At 35.5% G+C, this 21,487-nt stretch overlaps 1 pseudogene; it reads right to left on the bottom strand.

The window, feature by feature from the left end:
• Positions 1-5,967: 5,967 nt before the first annotated feature.
• Positions 5,968-7,332, bottom strand: LOC101517034 (small ribosomal subunit protein eS6-like; annotated as a pseudogene).
• Positions 7,333-21,487: the final 14,155 nt, after the last annotated feature.

Here is a 21,487-nt window from a genome sequence, read left to right as displayed (position 1 = left end):
TTCTTGGATATTTACTTACTATTTTTCTACTTTAAAATTCTGATTTTTCTATCCACACATACTAGAACTTTTCCACAGTATGTTGTCATCTTGACTGAAACTCTGCCCTTTTCATTTGTGAATCACAGAATGTACTGCTGTCTCAAAATTCGGTGAGGCACTCCAACTTTCTCATTTCTGGGATGCATGCATAATTATAGTAACAGTTCATATGCTAATAGGTAGATCCAGTGTCATCTTCTCATTCTCTGCTTTTAAATGTATTCATTTGTGTTAAGTGGAAAATTTATTATATATATTGCAGAGCACATACTTATACTTACTTTGCTACGCCTGCTCCTGCCTGCAGTCCCTACCCACCTCCTCCTTAGTGTTGTTTTTACAATAGAATAATTTCATTTCACTTTGCACCCACAAGTTTAATATTCCATTAGGTAAAGACCTCAACATCTGGCCAGTAGAAAATAATAATAACAATAAAGAGCAAAATAATCAAAACCAAACCTAACCAAATCAAACCAAACCAGAACAAAATATTTTTATTCCTCAGGCATATATTAAATCCTAGAATGTCATTCTAACATCTATAGGTTGCACTTTTAGTTATCACAGATTAGAGGAAACATATGCTATTTGTCTTTTTGGGACTTAATTAAGCATAAGGGTTTCCAATTGCATTTATTTAGTTGCAAAAACACTGTTTCATTCTGAGTAATGTCTGAGTAGTCGTCCATTGTGTATGTTTTCGCTGATCTTCACGTCTTTGCTATTGTGAATTGGGTTGCTGTAAACACAGGAGTATAGACAGCTGTCTCACATGTTGATTTCATTTCATTTGGACAAATCCTAAGAGTAGAATGACTGGATGAGAAGAAGGTCTATTTTCAGACTTCTGAGGAATCTCCGAGTCAACTTTCACAATGATTGCACCAACAGTGGAATAGGGTGCCTCCCCCGAACCCCCATCCTTGTCAGCATTTATGCTTTTTTGATTTAAAGGTTGTACATTCTTTGATGACTTTGCAAATAACTTTTACCTTTATGTGACCAGTCACTGGGTCTAAAGCTTTTTAGTTTTTCCTTTCATCTGCTACTGCGAGAAATTTGTCCTTGGGTTTGTACTCTTTCTAAATTGATACTTTTGTTCCGCTGGAAATCAGAAATAACTTGTGACCATTACATCATATGTAATTTTTTTCCCACAAAGCATTTGAAAATAACTAGATTCGTTTAGGAGAGTTTTATGTTTTTGAAGTCAGGCACTACTCTAGAGTTCTACAGTAGATGATTACTAGAGAATATGGATTGCACTTCTATTTATTTGTTCATGACATGTTTTAAAAATACATTAGTCTTTTTAAACACTCAGACTTATTTTATTGAAAATCAATTTCCTAAGGCCAGGAGATTGGATATTACTATTAGGCATTTGCATAAGGACCAGATTTGTTAATTTATTAAAAGGAGGACAAATAATGTGATTACATATTGTTTATTAGTTCACCTATGTTTCTTTATACCAATAACTCCTAGAATTTACCTGTTTATTTATTTTTATTGAACATTATTTTTTGCTTTTATCACATTTAGATATTTTATAACTTTCAGCTGCTTCAGGATTTGTACATTGGACTTCTTGATGTAGTGCTCCGGGTGGCACTAGGCAAGATAGGTATTATGATTTACATCTAAATTGTTTTCACATCTCTTGAATCATATACCAGGAGATAAAAAACGTAAATACTTCTATTAAGGGTTCAGTAGAGTTTTGTCTCTTCAAAACTCGTGCAGCTATGTAAACTCTTCATGGTTGATTGGTTAGGGGTGGAGATGTGAAGTATCGATGGCCTCAGGGAGGTCTGGGGAAAGTCGCTGGATCACCAGGAACGTCTTCAGAGGGTGGTTCTCTAGAGAGGCTTGACTATTTCAGTTGAAATTTGGCCTAGATTCTCTCTCTCCTTCATAACACATTATGTGACTGTCACCACTGCACACCTCTTTCCCAACAACCAACCTGAACCAAACACTGTGCTAGGGAGCTGCCAATAATGTAAATTTGAACTGTAATATGAAATAACCCTTTTCTCTCCCAAATCAACCAGTCTCAGGTATTTTAGTTAAAATAATGAAAAGCAGAATAATGCAGCTTCTTTATCATTTGTTAAACGATTTGTTAATCATATCATTACACTGCATTCATCATAGAAATTTGTATTTCTCAATTGTAGTCTACAGTGATTATGAGCAATTTATTTCAATGCTCCATCTTCTAATGAAGTATGTATTTCTTTTCTTCTTTTGAAAATGTATTTCAAGAGGCCTTATAAGCAGGTTTTAGGAAGTGTTATTAATTCACTCTTTTTATATAGTCATACAGATACAATCTTTTTATGTTGACGTGATCATTCAGATTTCTGGGTTTGAGATTTCATGGAGAAGTGCATGTGTGCATTTAAGAGTTCAATAAAAACTACAGTTAGTGAGATAAACCAGGGAGATATTTTTAGCAAGTCCTTATACTGAAAGATGTTCAGTAAAGGTGGATTATGTAGTCTTATCAACCATTTCATAGGAGAAACAGTTGAATCAGGAATGAAATCTTACAATCCTTACACAATCCTTACACAAGCACTGCTTGTGGTTGAAAATCACATTTAGGAAGCTCCACCCTCTGAATCTAAATGCATTTAATTCATCAGTGCTTGTCACTGCTTGCACATTTTGTGCATTTTCATTAACATTCAGTTTGTAACTGGCTGCAGTGACCAGTCTATATTCATGCACTGTTGGTTGTCTTCAAGACAAAATGTGCAGGCCAAATCACATGGACATTACTGCCCCAGCACACTGTTGGCAATAGAATGGGAACTCTGCCACTGCCCAGCCATCACTGACACACACCCCCTTTCATATTTTGGGGATCATCCCGCACACAACAATGCCAATAGATATGAAACACACATACACACACACACACGCACACACTATGTATTCTTATTCAGATATATGTCATTTGGCCTTTGTCTTAGCATCTCCCTCATTTGGGATGCTCTTGAAATCTTTTTTTCTTACCAAAATTGTAACAAAAAAGGGACAGGAAAACCTAAAGAGAATACAGGGATGTTCAGCATTATTGTGCTTTCATGATTTTGAGTTAGACTGTTTATTTCGTCACAAAGCTGATCCTATGGCCAGCTAAACTTCCCTTCCTCTCCCTGAGGATAACAGAATCCTCTGAGCTTTACTCTCCAAACTATTCAGGCCTTTGTAGGCTGTTCAATTATAATTGTTTTTAGATTGTTTGGACACAAACAACACAAACTTCCAAATAATGGGGGCATGGAACAATATGCAGCAAATGGCAATCAATAGGCATTCTTTAATGAACCAAGCTAACACATGGGCAATGTATTGTTATTGAGATAGGATAATGGCGAAAGACCAAAGGCCTGTTAATTTTTCTTTCAACTGACATCCCAAAGTCTTTGGCAAATTGGTAATTTCTTCTGTATTTTGAGCCAATAGACCAATAATGAACCTATAAAGCTGATTTAACTAATAATTTCAAGAAAACCATAAGATTGAGGAAATGATAAAATGTTTTCTCACATTGAAATTTTATAAAATATGTATTTTGTAGCAAGAAAATATTCTCCCTTGGGCTATTATTACAACCAAGTGATCTTGTATGAATTAAGCAAGAGAAAAGCTTATTTAGTTTGGTATGCTTGGAAGTTATCCAAACCAATTTATAAGTGTCACTCATCCTTTTGTTAATCCACATTACTGACAGGCTTTGAAAAAAAAATATAGACATTTCATCATCAGGTCACCTGTGGGCCATATGTGAACTAATTGGAAAGGTGGCTTACTGTGAGTGAGATATTAAAGCATAAATAATAGCTTCAAATTTCAAAAGATTCTTATTTATATCTTCTTAGTCATTCCATGCCAAGAGATCATTATATGACCTTTAAAAACAGTACTTTGTCACTCGGCATATCAGTTATAGTGATCAAAATATAGAGTACAATAAAGTAAACAGCAATCCCAGTTTCCCATTGTTTCCTCTTTTATGATTAAAGAGGAATGGAATGTACAAAACTACTATGTTGAGAGTCAAGTGGGGGATAGATGATTACCTTTGTTTAAGCCCTGTGCAGAAATGCTGGACAGCTTACTGAGGAATATTTACTAGTTATAAGTTTTCCTTGCAAAGACTGAATAACTTAAGAGTCTATGCACTAGCCTTTCATGAACTTCATTATTGGACAGGAGGTATTTTGACTATTCACTATTTTTTGTCATGATTTACTTTGCTGGTTTCTTTGGCTGAAAATGAAATGTGTCTGCAAAGATTCTCCTTGAGCAATAATGAGTTTTTTGAAATGTTGTTTTAATAAAAATAACTATCTCTTGTGTGCAAAACTCAATGTTCAAAACCACACACAATATTCATTTATTCATTCAAAAACATTTATGACATGACTTATATGCCTACTGTGTAATACTGCCTCGGATATGAAACCCTAATAACTTGGAAAATGTATTCATTGTAATCTGTCAAGATCAAAATTCAATTAAAGGGAATAAGGTAATTTGAAGAGTATTAAATGCTGATAAATATTACAGAGGAAGATAAAACAACAAAGGTGGGTAGTACTGGAGGGTTTACTTTTTAAATCTAGTGGTCACAGAATGTTTCTACAAAAAGAATGGAGTCAATAGAGTTAGTAACAGGATGAAGAACATGGCAATCAAAGAACAAAGCCGCCTTCTTGGTTATGTATGATGGGTTTTTAATACTTTGAAATATGGGTAGCAGTCTATATAAAAGATAAGAAATGAGTGCATTTAGTGTGTGAAAATTGGGTATCATAAATTATGGACATACCTGTGACTTCCAAAGTTTTTCAATACGGAAAATGCTAATTACATACATTGTGAGGTACATATAAATTTATCAAGGCTCCATTTCCTTGTTGCATTTCTGTCCAGTACCTTTTGTTGATCAGAATTTAGAAATCTAGCATTTTCTATACGTTCTTATGATCTCTGTTAAGTATTAAAATAATAGTTTGTTTTGCTGAATAAAAGGAGTATATAAAATCATTACTCATAACTTACACCTCAGTTAATTTTGGTTCTAAATGCACATGTCACTTTGATTTGAAGATTATCTTTTATGGGAATTTCTGTGTTGTTGACAACTACTAAACTCAGTTTTATTAATGAGCACTGCCTTATATCTAACTTGGTGCTTTGTGAGGATATAAAAATATTACTAAAAGAACTATTGAGAGCAATTTCAGAAAAACCTTAAAGGCAAAATGGATTGTGCTCATAGATGGTTTCCATAGTTATAATTTGTAATACCTGGATTCACATTGGTTTCTTTGCCCCAAATTATATGGACATTTACACTGGAATTTTGTTAGAACCACTTTACTGGATATTAATGAAATAATTTATTGGCATAATTATTGGGAAGAATTGTAACTCCTTTGGAGAAAATGAATTCTTGATTTTTGTAGAAGTGAATATCTACCATAGCAATATTTTTGACATCTGAATTGCTTCCAAAACACATCCTAAAATGGTAATTTGGGTTTATCAATATTTTTGCCCTAAAGCTTTTGAAGTCTCCAGCTTCACATTGGGGGAATTCACTCTCATTGTTTTGTAATCTTTCCTCCAATTCTTAGTTTTCATTTTAGTTTATTGAATCTCGTAGATGATACTATGTCCATCCTTCTGCCAAAACAGAAAATGCAGACGTCATCTGTGTTTCCACAATCCGTATTACCACCTTCAAATCAATCCATACTGTGGATTGATCCAATAATAACGTGTTCAAATTTTATGTAATAAATATCCCTACACTCGTCCATTATCAATATCACTAACTTTTGTGAACCCTTTGTATTCTTATTTGGATTATAACATAAAAGTGTTAGCCATTAGTGTTTAATTTGGTTTCCTTACTCCTTTACCTGAACACAAAAGTAAACAAGCAAACAGACTGGACTCTGATTTAGAAGTGGACGCTCTCAAGGAAGACAGCCCACGGCTCTTGGCGGTCTGCTCCTGGCTTTTTTCTTTGGCCTACTTCATTCTCTTGGCCAGAAGTTTCACGTATTCTGCACCCTCTTATTCTTGTTAGCCCGCTGTTTCTTCTGAGCAATGCGCCGATGTTTGTGCTGGAGAACTTGTGGTGTTACAAGACGCTGCATCTTAGGTGCTTTGGCCCTTGGTTTCTTACCTTCTTTGTTTAGGGGCTTTCTCACAACATTACTGGCGTACATCAACTTCTTTAGGCGGATTGAAAAGTTTGCGGATTCTGCTGACGCTGTTAGGTCCCAGGCAACGAGGCTGCGTGGTATCAGTCAGTCCCGGAATATCTTTGTCTCTCTCTCTCTCTTTCTTTTTTTTTTCTTTTACTAAAATCAAGTTTTTTCAGTACCTTATGCAGTACTTATGGATAGGATTACAAAATATCAACTTAAGGCCTAAGTTGTAAACACTCTCCTTAGTGTTGAACATTTGCTGGAGAGTTCTTTTAGGTCACATAATACGAAGTAAGTTAGAAAGAAGTTCAACTTTTTTTGAAGATTTATTTTATTTTTATCGGAAAAAGTCAGATATACAGAGAGGAGGAGAGACAGAGAGGCGCTGTTTCGTGTCCTGGTGGCCCCGCTTCCCATCCAGCTCCCTGCTTGTGGCCTGGGAAAGCAGTTGAGGACGGCCCAAAGCCTTAGGATGCTGCACCCGTTTAGGATAACCAGAAGAGCTCCTGGCTCCTGGCTTCTGGCTTCGTATCAGCGCAGCACCGGCCATTGCGGTCACTTGGGGAGTGAATCATTGGACGGAAGATTTTCCTCTCTGTGGTATCAGCCAGTCCCGGAATTTCTCTCTCTCTCTCTCTCTCTCTCTCTCTCTCTCTCTCTCTCGTTTTCCTTTTACTATAACCAAGTTGAGAACACTCAAGTTGGCATTGACAATGCAGCCCCGTACTGATTTGCGCTTTCTTTCCTCAGTTCTCCTGGGTCAGTAACAGGAGTGCCCCATGCTCAGTAGTAGGCGAACCCAGCCATGGGTCGAGACACCTTGCTTCATGGGGAAGCTTTGTTTATCATTTCCACCACGGATCCGGACCACGTAGCCCTTCCACTCCTCACCCAGAGCGTCGGCAGCTACTTCAGTTGCCATGCACTTCTCAACAGAAAGTTCGAAGTTTATGCTCATCGTCCACTTGGATGAGCTTTTGGCAGCCAGTGGCTGGGAAGGAGATGTTCAGCTTCATCTTGAAGCTGCTGATCCTCCGCGAGGCACCACAGCAACGAGCTAGATTCTTATTTTAAAAGCAGATCTGTTTGTTCCTTACATTATTAATGCTAGCCAGTTTGCTCATTGATGTGAGCATTTGGTGAATGAAAACCAATGGAAGAAAGAACATAGTGTGTCAGAGAAAAGACTTCCCAGGTACCCCATTTAGAAACAGCGTTGTTCACTTGAGACCCATAAATCATATGAATGGCAGGGACCTGGCTTTTGTTAAGAGATGGTCAGAATTGAGAGCTAATGAATTTTAAAAGTGGGGTTTTCTTGCCATACTAAGGAGTTGGGATTTTGTATTAAAAGCCCCAGGTGAGCATTGATGGCTTTTATTAGAGTTACTGTGGATTTTAAAAGTCTGGGATTCAATTTTTCTTTAGTTTGCTAACAAAATTCTCTATTGCTCTACTTGCACATACAAGCCAAATCCAATAACTTCAATTCAACCAATATGAAATATGGCTTGAAACATACTGCAATAAATGCGGATGACATTTTTTCATAGTTACATTTCCTCAGATTGTTTCTCCCACATCTTTGAAGTAATCATAGAATTTCCAGCTTTGGCTAAGAAGGAATGAAAATGCTTAATGACTAGAAAGAAAAAAGGAAGATATTCTCGGAAATGAACAACTGAATCGCCAATTAAAATTACTTTCAAACTATGTTAATTTGGAAATGTAATACAATGTACAGAAATGACTGATAGGATATGTTTCACCAAACTTGTTACTTAGGATTTGCCTTAGCTTTATGTAGCCAACTTCTAAAACAGATAGTGTTGAACTTATGTATTTAAAACAGCAATTATTTTAAAAAATATAGCTGAAGGATTTACAATTAAAGCTATTATAGTTACTAAATTATGTGTGTATTTTAGGTTCATCTATATAATAGTAAGTCATAATCTCAAAACATGCTAACTGAAAGTATCACATAAAATGAAAAATCAGACATCTGCTTTCCCTTTTAAATAATGTTTCTCAAATTTTAAAATCAAATTGTAAATTTTTGTTTATATTGTAAAAAGAAAATTGAAAAAAATGACTTTCCTCTTCAAATCACATTTTGAAACTGGTATCTTGGAAAAAAAAAGGACAAATAACTTCATGTAACAGAAGTTACCTCAGTAAAATATGCTGATACAGCTAAACCAAGGGGAAGCAGTAGAACTGAGGGAGCAGGTTGTCAGAATGACCTAGATGGGGATGAGAAACAGCTGAACTCCACATTCCAACTTCTTATGCACATGTGTTATCCTAGGTTTCTTCTGTGCATGACTGAGCATCATTTGGGAAATAGTCTGTGTGACTAGTTGGGGAGCGAGCGAGCGAGCGAGCGAGAGAGAGAGAGAAAGGGGCTGAATGAGAAGAAAGGGTGCTTCAATGTGGGAGAGCTCAGAAATTCTACACTGCTGAAAGATATCCTCTCTTAGGAAATTTTGGTAAACTGCTTATAGGAATGAGAGCAGTACATTCTCATATGCTATAGTGAAAAATATGTCAATTATTAGACATGAGGTAAATAAGGTTTGTAGTCTGACTTAGTGTCGAACACTAGAAAAAGTTAAGATTTGAGTCTTGATTCAACTACCTAGATGTATATCAAGTAATTGCTTGATTTTATAGTGTTCTATTTATTTATCCATGAATTTGGGATATTTACGCCTCTCTCAGCTTATGGGTGTAGATTGAATGGTTATTGTGAACAGGATATGTAGGGTCTCTGACACAATAGGCTCATGTCGTTGTGGTAGAAACACAGTATTTAAGTTGCTGAACCTCATGAAACATCTTTTTCTAGTTTTTAAAAAAAATTTTCATGTTGTTGTCTATAATGGCTACATTAATTTACATTCTTACCAAGGGCATGTAAGCAGTCTCCTCTCTCCACATACTGACCAACATTTATTACTCTCTGCTTTTTGGATTTTAGCCATTCTGACAAGGGTAAAATGATCTCTTGTTTTGGATTTTGTTTTAATTTCCCTGCTGTCTAGTGATATTGAGCAATTTTTTCCCATAAACTTTGGGAGGGTTATGGCATTTATTATTCTCAGAACTATCTATTGAAGTCCTTTGCCTTTTTCTCAGTTGGTTTTTTTTTTTTAATTTTACTATTGAGTTTTTAAAGCTGCTGATATATTCTGAATATTAATGTTTTGTCAAATTGGTGATTTTTTATATGGTGAGAGGTATAAATTTAATTTCATTCACGTATACATACTTATATATATTTATATTAAAATTATATTTATTTATTTTATGTGTTTGAGAAACAAAGAGAAGAATGAGAAGAGATTTTCCATTTCCAAACTCCTTTTTCCAGTGTCAGCAGCAGCTAATACTGGGCCAAGCAGAAGTCAGGTGCTCAGAGCTCAATTTGAGTTTTCCATGTGAGTGTAAGGAACCCACATAACTGAGCCATCAAATGCTGCCTGCTAGCGTGTGCATTCGTCAGAAGCTGGCATTGGGAGTTACCACAGAACTTGAACCGAGGGACTCTGCAATGCAGAAGTGGCATTCCAATCTGTATTCTCACCTCCAGAAATATGTCTGGTTATTAGTTCTCTTGGTCACTCCATATTGCCTTGAAAGTTCCCATTACATTCCTATTTAGGTGATCTCCTCACACACTTGTATTTTAAATCAATTCTGATTTTACCTGACGTGCACTTCTGATCTTTCATCATTCTTTCTTTCCAGTTAATCTGTTCTAAGCCTGTCTATCTCTATTAGCTTATTTAGGATCCCTTCTTTTCTACAGTATCATTGCCTTTATTTAAAACTTCGTATCCTCTATGTATATTGTCTGCATTGAGTGATTTAGTGGACATTATGCTGTCTTTTTTTTCTTCACTGATGTTTCACATTCCAATTCAAACCATCTAAATCTCTGGGCTGCCTCTGTGAGTTCCTTTGCCCTTTTCATAGAACTTTACAGAGTCATGAAGAAACAGCATACATTTAGTACATTTTGACTGTAATATAACACAATTCACCATAATTTTGCTAGCATCTTCATTTGGCTATTATTCATCAAGTCAAGTGTCTCTGATACCAAGTTAGATTTGAAATAAAATTTATTTCACTACATTTAATATATGTTGCATTCAGTTTGTGTAAGATAAGCTATGCAGAAGGAAATCCTTAAGAAATCTTGAGTTTTATTTGGAAATACTTTCCAGATTTAAATGTATAATTCTTATTAACTTAAATAATTGTAGTTGTATAGGACAATTTTGTATAGTAAAATGACTCCTAAAGATATGGCTAGAATCAGAAAAATTGAACTCTATTCCCTTTGCTCTTTTGGGTATCATATGTCCAGTTTTTCTGAGACACACCTCAGATTGAAAAACAGAAAACAACAAAAAAAAAAGAGTGGTGTATTTCACCTGACAAAAAGCCAAGTTAATATATGGTGCCCAAATAATCCTAGTTCATTACTGAGTCACAATATTACAATTAGCCCAAGTGGGACTTAGATGTCCTACAGGAAAAACTCATGAATGTTGGAAATCACTCTGGTAAAAATCTCCATTGGTCATAGGATGGAATTTTAGTTTAAACCAAAAAAATCATCTTAGATTATAATTAATAACATCCCTTAAAATATGAATTCTAACAGCTATTTTAAGTTAAAATCATGTTTTAATAATTACCCTTCTGAACTTCTAGGACCCATCAAATATTACTGAAACTTTTGTTCTTTTTGAGGTTTTTAAAGAATCAATGTTAAGCTATAAAAAATTAAAACATTCTTTTTGTCAATGCCTGATAGTGAAGTTATAATTTTAAAAATGTATTTAATTTATAATGGATATATTTTATACATTTCTCAATCCCTCTTATATATTTGAGCATTTTTAGACCTTTGTAAGTTTCATCAGTATTTTTGGAAGCCTGTCCTGGAATATGACTTAGGATGTCCTCAAGACTTTATATTTCTGTGTACTAATGGGCAATTAAATGATGAAGCTGTGAAATTATGCCAACCCTGTGTTCAAAATAAAATCTCTCTAAAATCACTTATTTAATAGATGAAAGTAATAAACAAGACCTACTAACATGTTACCACATATGTAGTCCATGAAGAACCATGTACTGGAACCCTGTTTCTCAGATAATAATTCATACTTTATCATTTTTCAAATTCTCATTCATTTATTTGATAAAGAGGGCAAGAGCAATAGTGCTGCAGCAGTGTTCCTAGGCAATGTTAGGGCCTAATCCAGGACCTAGAGAATCAACCCCAGTCTACCATGAGGAAGAAATGAGCTAAATTACTTAGGCCGTATCAAACCCAGCTACTCCGGTATGGGATCTGGTGCCATAAATGGTGCCTTAAACACTTTACCAAATAATTATGCACTTTGACACTTCTGAACATCAAAGTTAGCTAACTTTGAACTTAAAGTTGAGATAATATTTCTGCCTCTTAATTTATCATATAAGCTGTCCTCATTTGTAATTTGTAAATTTACCAAGCAGTTGTGGATGAATGAAATCTGATATGGTAATTCAAGAGGAATTAAAATGAAGTTTCTGACTCACATCATGAGGAAAAGGGAGACAGAAAGGATATAGAAGGGAGCAGAGAGATACTTTAATTTATAGAATTTGTATCTTCAATCCTATTGCATAGGGAAGGAAAAATATAATCTAGATCACTTATGTGATGTCGTCTTTCCTTTCCCTAGAGTGATGATTAAATCCTAGGAGCTTTGTACAACCGAGGCCATGAGTGTCTGCTCCCTGAAGTAAGTGACATATGTGACTGTGAATGGCCCAGATATTCACCCAGTCATTCCTTATGTGGTATTATTGTCTCTCTGAGAATCTAACCCAGCTGTTCCTAAACAGACTTTTCTCATTCCCCATGTCTCTACTACATACCTGGCTATTAAACCAAAGAAAATTGATAAGGCTCCTCACAACACCATTCAGTTTTCCATTCTCATTAGTTACTTTCTTCCAAAGCTTCTTTTCCTTCAGACACAACTAACATAACCTCCCTAGAGGGTGTAAACATTTGGATGTAAATCAAGAGACCAAGAGATTCATTCCTGTATTCTATCATGCCACATCCCTTTCTCTTTAAGTGGAAGAAACTCCAAATAATATCTCCTTCCTGGAAGATAAAGTAGGGGTGGACTTTGTACAGAAATAAGGAAATAGGTTGAAATATTATGGTACAAGGATTTAATTAAAACTTTCAGAAAAATAATGCTTAAAGGTCACCTACATGCATACTGGAGGTAAAGAAGAGCTCACAAAAAGATGTATTTTACTTGGCGTTTGAATGACAGTCTTGCATATCCGCTGTTGAAATGCAGCTCACAAGGAGAAATGTAAAAACTGCTTTTACTTTCTGTACGACAAGCCTATGCATGATGATAACGATGTGAAACAAAATCTTGCTGCCCTGGTGGAGTGGCAGGAAGGGAGAGTAGGATAAAGAGGCGGTGTCCAAGCATTAAGTGGCTGAACTCAGGAGTTAATGTGAACAAGAAAAGAATGGAGTGATGCTTATAGAAAACTGTGGACTGATTACATGAATCTCAGCTGGCATTTCTGAAGAAAAAGAAGTGTGTTTGAGTATGTGATACCCATCCTTAAACCATGTGCTGAATGTTCCTTTAATTCCTGGGATATCTAGATTTGTACTCTTGAATAGTCTTAAGGTTATAAACTTTCATGCTCAGTAGTGTATAATGTCATATCAGTTTAGTATAATTGTACCAAGCCACGTATTTTGCAATCACTAATAGCTAAACTCAAGAGTATATTATGACTGAGCTCCATAAACTGAATGATGAAGGACATTTGTTTTGTGGGAAGAAGCATAACTGCAGGAATCTTGGCTTAAACTTTACTTTTGTCCAAAATCTCTTGGTGCTTTTAGAGTTTCATTTCCAGAGAAGGGAACTGCCAGAATGAACGTGAAAGACTGACTTAGTAGCTGTCATATGGTAGATACCAAGATTTCAGAGGTTTTTACAAAATTAGCTTTCAGAGTCAAACAATTCTTCATTTTATTATTTCTGGAATTTATTTTTAAACTCTTCTCTGGCTTCATGGTATGGATAATATAGGATCCGGAAGATAGGATGAGAATGAAAGGTGTTTGGTTGTTGTTTTTGCGGAAATTATTAGTTTCCTTCATTTTCCCTACATACATATGTTTCTGCTGGCATATTTTATGCTGATATACTTTGATGTTGATAAGTTTAGATTAATAAGCATTACAGAAACAGAAACTTATTCATTATTATATATTCGTGCATACTTTTGAAAATTAATACAAAATATTGACATTTTATTGCATAAAAGTATCCTCTGTGCCACAATGCTAAGACTGCATGAGTTTGGGGTCATTTTTATGAGAGAAACATATATTAAATAACAGACAATATAATTTCACTCTTAAGATATGGCATATAATGCGTTTATTTGTTTATCTTTGTCTGTTAGAAAGGCAGAGTTACAGACAGAAAAAAAGAGAAAGAGAAATCTTGTATTGACTTGCCTATATGTCAAAGGTCTGCTACTACCAGACAGAGTTGGACCAGGCTGAAGTTAGGGAACTGGTACTTCATACAAGTCAGCCCCAAAGATTGGCAGGAGCGCAAACATTTGAGCCATCATGAACTGCCTCCCATGATACATTAGCAAAAATAAATAAACAAATGGAAGGAAGGAAGGTGGTGTAAAGGGAAATGAAACTGGCACTCTGATATGGAACGTGGATTTGCCAGGTGGTGACTTAACATACTCTGCCATATTGCCTGGCCTAAAAGTCTTTAAAATCTAAAAAGAAGTATCATCATAATATTGTTACCTTAAATGAGTGAATTTCACTATATATGGAACTTTTTGCCCTCCAAATATATTCTTGAGTTCTTGGGTGGGACAGGCAGAGCAAAAGCAACTTGTCCAATTGTATCTCCATAGCATTCTGAATGAAATAGGTCTTCTCTTCCCATGCCATAGACCAGGAAATCTCTTGTGAAGTAAAATGACATTCTCAAGGCCACAGGCAGCACATTCAACAGTCAAATTCAGAAATCTGTGAATCAGAATCTAGCAAAACCTGTTCTAATTCAATCTGCAATTAATTAGATATTATCACAGTTGTTTTTAAATTATTGATTCTATTTTACATGTAAATTGAAAATCAAATAAGGACACATGTATTAACTTTGTTCAGTGATGGCTAAGAAATCCCATAGCTGTGTGCACTATCTTTAATAAATGCACTTTCTTGTATGACTTTCTGGAAGTGAATCTAAGAGACTCTTCAAAGGAATAAAGAGTGACTTTGGAGAATTAGAGCAGGCAAAGCAAAGGGTTTCTGAGAATTATAGCAGAGAAGTAAGACAATGTAGGCTACTTTAGTTAATTATATCATTATTTTAGTCAAGAAACTCACCATTTGAATTTAAATTTTGTAATTATGCAAAATGCAATGATATAATCTCCAGCTTTCAATAAAGACCACGTTTATAATCTTTGAATAATTTATTTTTATGAATGTGCCAAGGAAGTATCAGTCTGCTTCTTTTTGGATTAAAGAATTTTATTCATCATTACTATTAACTTTGTAATTATGAATTTCTCTTCCCTCCCCACTTAGTCATGTAGTGATCACCAAAAAAACAACAAAGATTAAAGGTAAATTAATTAGACAAATAATTTAGTAAACTAATCTGTAGATTTTTAAATCACAGTACTCTCCAAGCAGTTCTATTTACCTAGAAATATTATTACCCACTATAAAGTATAAGAATGACAGCATTTTGGACTTTGTAAATTAAATTGTGTGATTTATGTATTTTTTCTAAGAATTTGAATGACATTCAAATGAATTAGCTACTTTATGTTTCTCTAATCCTTCTTAGAAAATAAATGGAATATGCTACTTTAATACTTTCACCAAAACCTTTTAAATATATGCTCCAATCATTTGTTAATTGGATTGCATATTTTTCTAGTCCTTTCAGAATCACAATTTGGTAAAAAAAAAAATCCAAACTGACATTTATTTTTGAAGGTAGCATTAAAGTTTTAAATCATACAGCAACTCAGAATCATATTGGTGAAATGTTCACTGTGTAAGATAACTTATGCTAATGAATTATTTTTGATATGAATGTTCTAATAAAATTTATAAAGAGAAGCTTAAGTAAATCCATCTGTATTACCTGTCATTGAAACACAATATGGTTCAGGGTCATTTGCATTTGTCAGTTTGCATTATATTCATAAATATTTAGATTACTCAGCTATAAAGAAATGCAAATATGCTTTTTAAAGTGATATTACATTTCCATAGAAGCATAGCAATTAAACTGTATGAGAAAGAGGTATTAAAATCTTGTGAAAACAGTGAATGACTAAATTGTAAGTTTCACCTTTATGTCATGGAAAGCAGACCTTTGCTCAAAACTGGAAATCCAGGTCACTTTGTTACCTGCAAGGGAGAAAGGATTGTGCATGGAAGGTCTTCACTGAAAGGATTGCCTGGCCACTTTCATCTCGACTGGAAATGCCCTTTCAAGTGACAGGTTACATTAACGTCAGCTTTGAAACAGCAAAAATTGAGAACACTGGGGATTTATCTGCTTATTTCTTTGGATTTTAAGTAACCATAGGCAACATTCCAGTACTAAGAAATAAGACTTTAAAATAAGAAAAAACTGAGAAGATCTAAAACAGGCAGGAGTGTCACTTCACTTATATAAAACAGATTGTTTCAGAAAACAGTATAAACTTTTGAATATTTATTAATATAAAAGAGCAGATTAGTATATTTCATAAACCTAACTGTATGAATTAACTGTTCTTTCCTTCTATCTCTCCCTTCACATCTTTCCCTTCTTCTTTTTTCCTTAACTTTTTCAAAAACATAATTTCAATCCATTCTAGAATCACAGGCTTAAATGCCGCTAACTATAATATTCTGCAAGGGAAAACAGAAATATCTCGACTTTTCAGGAGTATAAACAAATAGTAAAAACATCAATCAATCCAAAAAATCTATCTCTTTTCTATACAATTTTCTGTATTTGTCTTAGCTGCCAAATATCAGAGAAAAGCTGTGATTATTTTTTGAGATTGTCTTATTTCAATAAGCATAATAGTTTCCAGCTGTACTGATGTTGTTTCAAAAGCCAGGATTTCTTGGGATTTTGACATCTGATAAAATCATATGCAAAATATAAACAACAAAATGATTTTAAATTGAATGGAATTTTTATAGATTTTTTTAGTATAAACAAGTATTTCCTAGTATTTATGTAATTGTATATGAAATAAATGATAGTTATTTCAAGATGGAAATTTAATATATTCATTATTTACCAATATTTTTTAATGCCTGTTCCCAATCTGAAAGTTCTTAATATATAGCTTTAGGCTGTGAACTGATTTTCATACCCTTCAAATTTCACTATATTCTGAATTACAATGCATTCTTATTCAAAGATGAAGAGTCTTTGGGAAATAATTAGGTTTAGATGAGCTCCTAGGTGATTTGTCTCTGTGATTGAATCAGTGCCTTTAAAAAAGGAAGGGGTGGAAGTTCTCCCTCTGCCACACGAGGACACCAAACTAGGTGCCTGTTCTCGAGCTACAAAGATTTTGCACTAACATTCTCTGGTACTGTGATAAAATAACTTCTTGTGAAGGCACCTAGTCTATGGTGTTTAAATTTGGCAACCCAAGCTCACTGACTCTGTCATACAGGTTGATTAACAAAGATGATAGAACCATTTAACTAGTGTTAGCATTTTTAAAACATCAAAAATTAACTTGTTCTTTTAAAAACTATAATAGTCACTAAACACAATATGTTTCAATTTACAAAAGTAAATCCATCACACCTCAGGGAGCCATGAAACGCAGTTAGGGCCTATTTCGTCATTTTAATTTTAGAACCTAAATAATATTTTATATAATTTTAATGAAAAATTATATGTTCAAGAGGATGTTATTAGAAATAGGGTACCAGAACTAAATAAAAGATAACGTACATAAATATAAAGCTATACAAACATATCTTTTTAAAGGAATATTTATTTTACTTGGAAAGTCAGAATTACAGAGATAGAAGGCAGAGATATCATCCATTTATTGGTTCACTCACCTAATGGCTGCAAATGTCAGAGCTGGTATGGGCCCAAAGCCAGGAGCTTCTTCCAGATCTCCCACATAGATGCAGGGGTCGGTCCTAAGACATAGGCTGTCCTCTGATTTCCCAAGCAAAAGTAACGAACTGGACTGGAAGTAGAACAGCCAGGACCTCAGTCAACACCCACATGAGTGCTGATGGCAACACTATGCCAGACTGCCAACCCCTATGCAAAGAATTCTAAAACCAAATAATAAGCTACCTATAATTAAAATTATAACTGCTAGATAGAATAATTTTAAGCTGTGCCTCTTAACATTAGCCCAGTTTTTATGACGGAAGTAAATCCCAGTGCATAGTGACAGAATGACTTTGACCTGCTTATCTATGAAAAGTTTTTGAATGCTTAAAATTATTTTAGGTATTATTATTTCATCTGAAATTAGGGAGGCAGAGAGACAGAGCGCAGATCTTTCAACTCCTAGTTGACTACCCAAGTGCCTGCCAAGGTTAGGGTTTGCGTAGATGGAAGCCAGGAACTCAGAGATATATTTAGGCCTCAAAATGTATTATCGGAATCCAGTACTCCAGTCTCTGCCATTCCCCAGAAGAAGCTGGATTGTAATCTGTGTAGCTTGAAGCAAATACTTCTATATGGGATTCCAGGGTCCTAGCAGTGTCAGAAGTGCTATGCTAACACTAAGAGTTCACCAAGTATGTGATCACTGTTGAACCCCTATCTTACTAAATTGTAGACTTCACTGGGACAGGACTTTGTGAACTGATCTCTGCACGTCTTCTGTATTCAGCATGATGCATACTGCAAAAATCTGCAGAAATGAAGGATCCACTGACTTAGTGTAGGAGAAAACTGTCCATATCAGGGAAATGGTGCAACTTGAAAAAGGAAACAATCAGATATGGGGCATGTCAGCTGTGAGATGACACCACCAGTCTTAGATGACTAGATGACTGTATATATTTATCAATATATATGCATGTATGTACATGTATAGATATATATTACATATGTGTGTTTATATGTATTGTGTATATATGTATATATAATAGATGATTTTAAAAATCAATAACAGACATTGATTCATACCTAATTAAAGAAGAGGTGAAATTATTTTCTGTGTAAGTTTAACTATACTTTTATGCAAAATACAGACAATTGCAACTAGCTATAGATCATTTTGTCCCTACTATATCAGAGTGTGCAGATGTTAATATTGAAATAAACTATTTAGGAACCTTGAGATAGCCAAAATTTAAAGTTATATTGATTTATTATTCTCTTTGTATCTTTCACCACTGGCTTTTGTTCTTCTTGGCACCAAATGTTGGCTGCATGTAAAACGTACCTATATCTGTGTGTATCAACTTTCTTCAAGTTTTGCCTATCTTTAAAAATGTGTGTCTTTGTAAGATTTTTTGTGGTCTTGGTCCTGTTAGGACAAGTTAAATTATTTTTTCTTCACCCCATTGTTTTATTTTATTACATTAATCAATCAATGCAGTCACAAAATCTTTTACTGATGGTGCATGAAAATGTCATCTTTCTCTCTGTAATGTGGGGCATATATTTCCAAGTTAGGGAAATCATGGCATTTGGACCTGCTTTAATTATACAGTATATACAATTGTCAATAAATTTCATCTGGATACTCTGCTTTTATGTTTCTTTTCTTTTTTTTTTTTTTTTCTAAAATTTAGTTCACTCGAAAATCAGAGTTATAGGGAGAGAGGAAGAAGTAGAAAGAGCACCTGCTGGCTCACTGCATAAACGTCCACAATGAGCAGAATTGGGCTGTCTGAAGGAACCAGGAGCCAGGAGCCAGAAGCCAGGAATCAGCAGCTTCCTCTGGATCTCCATGGCTGAAGGGGGCCCAAGTTCTTGTGCCATCCTGCACTGCTTTCCCAGGCACCAGCAGGGAGCTGGATCAGAAGTGAAATAGCAGGGAAGTGAACATATTCCCATATGGTCTACCAGCTCCACAGCAGTAGCTTTACCTGTTACCTGCCTCTGACACTGTGTCTTGATAATGCTTGCCCAAAGTTACTCAGGTCATGTTGGTTTTCTGTACTACTGACAATATAATCTAATCTATCTTCAAAGAAATGAGTGACACAAGCAAATCAGCTTTTGGTTGCAATGAGTTGAAGACTAATTTGTAAAACTTAAAAACAGTGGCTTTCACATCAAATGGAAAAGAAAGAGCAATATTCCAACTATTGCTCATACTATTTAAACATAAATGATATAACCTTCAACAATGTGTATTTTTAGGAGACAGTTATAGAGCTTAAAAAATTAAGGGAGTTTGGGCCGTGTGGCATGGCCTAGTGGCTAAAGTCCTCGCCTTGAACGCGCCAGGATCCCATATGGGCGCCGGTTCTAATCCCGGCAGCTCCACTTCCCATCCAGCGGAAAGCAGTCGAGGATGGCCCAGAGCACTGGGACTCTGCACCCGCCTGGGAGACCCGGAAGAGGTTCCAGGTTTCAGGCTTTGGATCGGTGCAGCACTGACTGTTGCGCTTACTTGGGGAGTGAATCATCAGACAGAAGGTCTTCCTCTCTGTCTCTCCTCCTCTCTGTATATCTGAATTTGTAATAAAAATAAATAAATCTTAAAAAAATTAAGGGAGTTTCCTTAGATACCTGATATTTACATTTCTGTAAAAAAAGTATTTTTTTCTTTTTTTTTAAGTTTTATTTTTTTTAAATTGCATTTCATTTTTTTAATTAATTATATTACATTATGTGATACATTTTTTATGCACTGGGATTCCCCCCCCCCCCCCCGCTCCTCCCCACACCCTCCCCCCAGGGCAGATTGCTCCACCTTGTTGCATTTCCATAGTTCAAATTCAGTTGACATTCTTTCATTGGAGGTATTTGCCAAGCATAAAGTCCAGCATTTTATTGTCCTGGTAAGTTCAATGGTTTCTTGGTGAGACCATCTCTGGTCTGAAGATAGAGCCGGCAGAGTATCATCCCAATCAATTAAAAGCCCCAACATAATATTTCCAACCATTTACAACATTGTGGTATTAATCGACATGGTATTGATTAACCAGTATGTTAATAGGAAAATGCAGGTTCTCAACCACAACCTGTGACTTCTTCATAGACATTTCAATTTTGGTTTATATTCAACCGTGTTCTATACACCTTAAAATGGCTTAGATTGCTATTCAGCTGTCTCATGCCTATTTTAATTTTAGTCTTTAGCAATTTATAGCATTGAAGCACGTTTTCGCTGAACCTGGCTGTTTTCCAGGTGGTCTAACTCTATAATTTTAACAGGATATATGTCAACAGTTTAGGTGAGCATGTTTAGGAGGGGTGTGCAGAGAAATCTTCCATACCCCAGTGAGGAGTAACTAATCTTTGTGTCCCACCCAGTGAGTTATAAGTGCATCCCTGCTGACCATTTCTTGTCTGTTTCTAAGCTTTCCTTGTTGTTCTCTGTCTATCTATTCTAGTTTTGTTTGTTTGTTTGTTTTGAGGGGTTTCTGGAGCGCTCCTGATGGTTATTACGAGAGAGGGTGGGGACCCAAAATTGGAAGCAGACAAGGACCAGAGAAAGCGCCTCTCCCTAGTCCCGAAGGAAGTTTACTGTTCTTCTGTTTCTGCGGACCGCTCAGGGATCCTGGTTGTTGTTCCAATGACCTTGGATCCTGCAAGGCAGGATTTGGGCTTCTTCCATCCCATGTGGTAGATCCAATTGGGGGTGGTTGACCTCAAAGTTCTTGGTCTCCGAAGGCACTCCATTTCCCCGTGGTCTCCTTGGCAGTAGGGATGTAGTCTTCAGTGCTCATACTGATAGTCCTTGGTGAGGATCTAGGAGTCTTCTGGTTTGGGATAAAAGCCTCCTCCTATCTGCCTGCTCCACTCTGGGGACCCCTCCCTGCTCTATGCGCATGACCTCCTGTTAAGAGGTTGTTAGGATTGCTCCTGATTCCCCTATTTGCCTTTGTAGTTTTGCTATTGTCTAATGCTAATTCGAGC

The sequence above is a fragment of the Ochotona princeps genome, chromosome 12 (genome assembly GCF_030435755.1).
Source record: "Ochotona princeps isolate mOchPri1 chromosome 12, mOchPri1.hap1, whole genome shotgun sequence".
NCBI classification, from domain to species: domain Eukaryota; kingdom Metazoa; phylum Chordata; class Mammalia; order Lagomorpha; family Ochotonidae; genus Ochotona; species Ochotona princeps.
The sequence above is the reverse complement of the archived record's forward strand: the minus strand, read 5'-3'. Positions and strand labels throughout refer to the sequence as shown.